Consider the following 5,000-nt stretch of genomic DNA (forward strand, 5'->3'; position numbering starts at 1 on the left):
AATGTCCCTATACGTGCTGTAAGACTGGGCACACAACGTGAATCGCACGTCAGCCACACACTCGAACATGCACCACTCTCGGCCTGCAACGGAGACACACAATACGTAAACATCTGGAATGCGACAATGTCGAGTGCATCCTCTCTGCCACATTGCACCGTCGACACTATGATAACCAGAGCAGTAGGTCCACCTATAAAAGCACAATACCCCACTCCTCCGACAACTACCATTGCTCAGATAAACCAACACCACCAACACACATCCTACACAGAGGGGCACCAAATATCACCCCCCCGCCCTCGTGTTATACCACATGAAAAATTGCAGAAGTGAGAGACACAGACCCGCCAGCCTCTTGCTACAAGCATCGAACCGACGTGACATATCTGACGGTGACTCAGGCATCCGCGTACTGCCACAACTATCCACCCCCCCCCCCACTCTCTCTCTGCCCCCTTCCCACACAATACCGAATTTAACCAACTTTATCGCTTAACCTAACTGTGGCTGTACCAGATTATCGCTTAACCTAACTGTGGCTGTACCAGATTATCGCTTAACCTAACTGTGGCTGTACCAGATTATCGCTTAACCTAACTGTGGCTGTACCAGATTATCGCTTAACCTAACTGTGGCTGTACCAGATTATCGCTTAACCTAACTGTGGCTGTACCAGATTATCGCTTAACCTAACTGTGGCTGTACCAGATTATCGCTTAACCTAACTGTGGCTGTACCAGATTATCGCTTAACCTAACTGTGGCTGTACCAGATTATCGCTTAACCTAACTGTGGCTGTACCAGATTATCGCTTAACCTAACTGTGGCTGTACCAGATTATCGCTTAACCTAACTGTGGCTGTACCAGATTATCGCTTAACCTAACTGTGGCTGTACCAGATTATCGCTTAACCTAACTGTGGCTGTACCAGATTATCGCTTAACCTAACTGTGGCTGTACCAGATTATCGCTTAACCTAACTGTGGCTGTACCAGATTATCGCTTAACCTAACTGTGGCTGTACCAGATTATCGCTTAACCTAACTGTGGTTGTACCAGATTATCCCTTAACCTAACTCAATTTGTCCCTTAACCTAACTCAATTTGTCCCTTAACCTAACTCAATTTGTCCCTTAACCTAACTCAATTTGTCCCTTAACCTAACTCAATTTGTCCCTTAACCTAACTCAATTTGTCCCTTAACCTAACTCAATTTGTCCCTTAACCTAACTCAATTTGTCCCTTAACCTAACTCAATTTGTCCCTTAACCTAACTCAATTTGTCCCTTAACCTAACTCAATTTGTCCCTTAACCTAACTCAATTTGTCCCTTAACCTAACTCAATTTGTCCCTTAACCTAACTCAATTTGTCCCTTAACCTAACTCAATTTGTCCCTTAACCTAACTCAATTTGTCCCTTAACCTAACCCACGTTGTCCCTTAACCTAACCCACGTTGTCCCTTAACCTAACCCACGTTGTCCCTTAACCTAACCCACGTTGTCCCTTAACCTAACCCACGTTGTCCCTTAACCTAACCCACGTTGTCCCTTAACGTAACCCACGTTGTCCCTTAACGTAACCCACGTTGTCCCTTAACGTAACCCACGTTGTCCCTTAACGTAACCCACGTTGTCCCTTAACGTAACCCACGTTGTCCCTTAACCTAACCCACGTTGTCCCTTAACGTAACCCACGTTGTCCCTTAACGTAACCCACGTTGTCCCTTAACCTAACCCACGTTGTCCCTTAACCTAACCCACGTTGTCCCTTAACCTAACCCACGTTGTCCCTTAACCTAACCCACGTTGTCCCTTAACCTAACCCACGTTGTCCCTTAACCTAACCCACGTTGTCCCTTAACCTAACCCACGTTGTCCCTTAACCTAACCCACGTTGTCCCTTAACCTAACCCACGTTGTCCCTTAACCTAACCCACGTTGTCCCTTAACCTAACCCACGTTGTCCCTTAACCTAACCCACGTTGTCCCTTAACCTAACCCACGTTGTCCCTTAACCTAACCCACGTTGTCCCTTAACCTAACCCACGTTGTCCCTTAACCTAACCCACGTTGTCCCTTAACGTAACCCACGTTGTCCCTTAACGTAACCCACGTTGTCCCTTAACGTAACCCACGTTGTCCCTTAACGTAACCCACGTTGTCCCTTAACGTAACCCACGTTGTCCCTTAACCTAACCCACGTTGTCCCTTAACCTAACCCACGTTGTCCCTTAACCTAACCCACGTTGTCCCTTAACCTAACCCACGTTGTCCCTTAACCTAACCCACGTTGTCCCTTAACCTAACCCACGTTGTCCCTTAACCTAACCCACGTTGTCCCTTAACCTAACCCACGTTGTCCCTTAACCTAACCCACGTTGTCCCTTAACCTAACCCACGTTGTCCCTTAACCTAACCCACGTTGTCCCTTAACCTAACCCACGTTGTCCCTTAACCTAACCCACGTTGTCCCTTAACCTAACCCACGTTGTCCCTTAACCTAACCCACGTTGTCCCTTAACCTAACCCACGTTGTCCCTTAACCTAACCCACGTTGTCCCTTAACCTAACCCACGTTGTCCCTTAACCTAACCCACGTTGTCCCTTAACCTAACCCACGTTGTCCCTTAACCTAACCCACGTTGTCCCTTTGCCTAACATAGTTCACTGCTCGGAATCTCTGGTGTCGTTGTTATCCTCATGTAGATGTCTTGCGAGTGTTGCTTACTTTCCACATATTCCCGCTATCCACTGTCAATTGTACTGCAATAGGACTATATCGCCCCCCCCCCCCCCCTCTGCCCCTCTCTTTGTGTCTCCGTCCTCTCAAGCTGGTCGGTCTGGCGTTTGAGTGTTAAATGAGCCTCGCAGCTGTTCAGTTGCGTTCAGATGTCGACGCCCTCAGTGTACGTCGTGGTATGGTCTGTGTCCATTGTCCGCTGATGTCGTACGCGTAACCCACACGCTGTACCGATCATCGGTAGTTACGTACAGAGTGAAGTAGTGTGATACGTGTGACCGTACGCTGGCTGTGCCCAACGGTGTCGAATCTCAATTTCCATATGTTGTGCTCGATGCTACTTGTCTCGTCTCCCAATAACAGCTAGGTTGCACTGTGGTACGCCGTAGAGGCGTGTGGGAGGAACGTACGAACGCATTGTATGTCACCCTGGGTCGCTGGGGGTGGTGGTGCGGTGAGTCAGGTCAGGTCAGCGTGAGCCGTGTGATGTAGTGACGCGTGTATTCCGACTTTGTCGTATTGCCTCACACAAAGTGCTACCCTGGTGGACCGCGTTCCATATCTGGGACATGCCGCAGATGCCGGTTGACAGTGGATCGCGGAAGGGACATCGCATACGTGCGCGGGCCACCTTCCACGTGTTCTCTTCTGCACATGTCGCAGTGTGTATGTGGTCTGATGTAGCGTGTCGTGACACATGACATCCTGGCATGCAAGAATTGTTGAATTCGCAAATGTAGGTGGACATCTACGTTTACTGCCCAAGATACGCAAATGAACTGGAAATCCGTTGTTGAGCGGTTGTTCACGCTGGAGGTGAATCTGTGATGGCGACGATCGGTACAGCTATTAACCGGTTGTTTCAGCGGTACCCGCCACATCCACACACGTGACTAGGCCCATGTGGGTATGAAGCGATACGCGGCGGTGGCTTGGTGGGACTGTTCCCGGCCGGTGAAGGGGGGCCGCCCGGCGTGTTGGCCGCGCGCTGCGTGGGCGCACGCGCAACAGGCGGCTGGTGGGGGGCGCCGAGTGGCAGGAGCGCCAGCCGACGGGCTCGGCAGGCGGCGCAGCTACGCTGCGGCGCACCCTGCACGCGGCGCCTGGCGGCCAAAGTTGGTTCAGCCGAGCCCGGTGCGAAGCGCGGTGGACATCTGCAGTGTGCTGGTCTGATTGAGGACTGTGTGCGTTGAGGATGCGCCGCCGCCTGGCACTCGGCGCCGCGACGCCGTCTGCTGCTCGGTCGCCCCAGCGGTTCTCGCAGGTGGTTTGTATCGCAGTTGTGCGGACGTGTTGGCGCGTGCGCTGTGCTGGGAGAGTTCGCTTCTGCACCCAAGTGGGGCTTTGCCCTTGTGTGGCGCTGGCGTTGGAGCTGCCGGTCACCATAGGTGGCGCGTGTTGTCTCCCGCCGGCAATGCCACGACAGCACGCTCCCGGGCCTCTGTCGGCAGCGGCAAGCTCAGTTGGGAGCAAGGGTGTTCGCACTAAAACCGTCTACTCGCCTAACTCCGGGCGATTGCGCCTCTCTCGAAACCGACCAAGTACCTAGGACGGCGCTGCGCGCCGCCGGGACCTGAGAGGGTTTCGAGGTGTATCGTGCAGGGGAGCTCGGCCTCCTCCTGTTTGCAGAATAATTGAGCGGACGCTTGCGTGTTCGCGCGGGCCCCCGGGACACACTCCCGGGCGGCCGGCTGCTCAGCTCTAGTTGACGCAGCTCCCTGGTTGATCCTGCCAGTAGTCATATGCTTGTCTCAAAGATTAAGCCATGCATGTCTCAGTACAAGCCGCATTAAGGTGAAACCGCGAATGGCTCATTAAATCAGTTATGGTTCCTTAGATCGTACCCACGTTACTTGGATAACTGTGGTAATTCTAGAGCTAATACATGCAAACAGAGTCCCGACCAGAGATGGAAGGGACGCTTTTATTAGATCAAAACCAATCGGATTGGCTTGTCTGGTCCGTTTGCCTTGGTGACTCTGAATAACTTTGGGCTGATCGCACGGTCCTCGTACCGGCGACGCATCTTTCAAATGTCTGCCTTATCAACTGTCGATGGTAGGTTCTGCGCCTACCATGGTTGTAACGGGTAACGGGGAATCAGGGTTCGATTCCGGAGAGGGAGCCTGAGAAACGGCTACCACATCCAAGGAAGGCAGCAGGCGCGCAAATTACCCACTCCCGGCACGGGGAGGTAGTGACGAAAAATAACGATACGGGACTCATCCGAGGCCCCGTAATCGGAATGAGTACA

General features: G+C 52.0%; 1 non-coding gene across 1 annotated transcript in view; it reads left to right on the top strand.

Annotated features, from left to right (window-relative positions):
• The first annotated feature begins 4,461 nt into the window (after positions 1-4,461).
• LOC126327880 (small subunit ribosomal RNA) overlaps positions 4,462-5,000 on the top strand; it is a 1,893-nt gene continuing 1,354 nt past the window's right edge. The window contains exon 1 of the ribosomal RNA XR_007561558.1: positions 4,462-5,000. This exon is cut by the window's right edge and continues 1,354 nt beyond it. This is a non-coding gene — a ribosomal RNA (small subunit ribosomal RNA).

The sequence above is a fragment of the Schistocerca gregaria genome, unplaced genomic scaffold (assembly GCF_023897955.1).
Source record: "Schistocerca gregaria isolate iqSchGreg1 unplaced genomic scaffold, iqSchGreg1.2 ptg001068l, whole genome shotgun sequence".
NCBI lineage: Eukaryota > Metazoa > Arthropoda > Insecta > Orthoptera > Acrididae > Schistocerca > Schistocerca gregaria.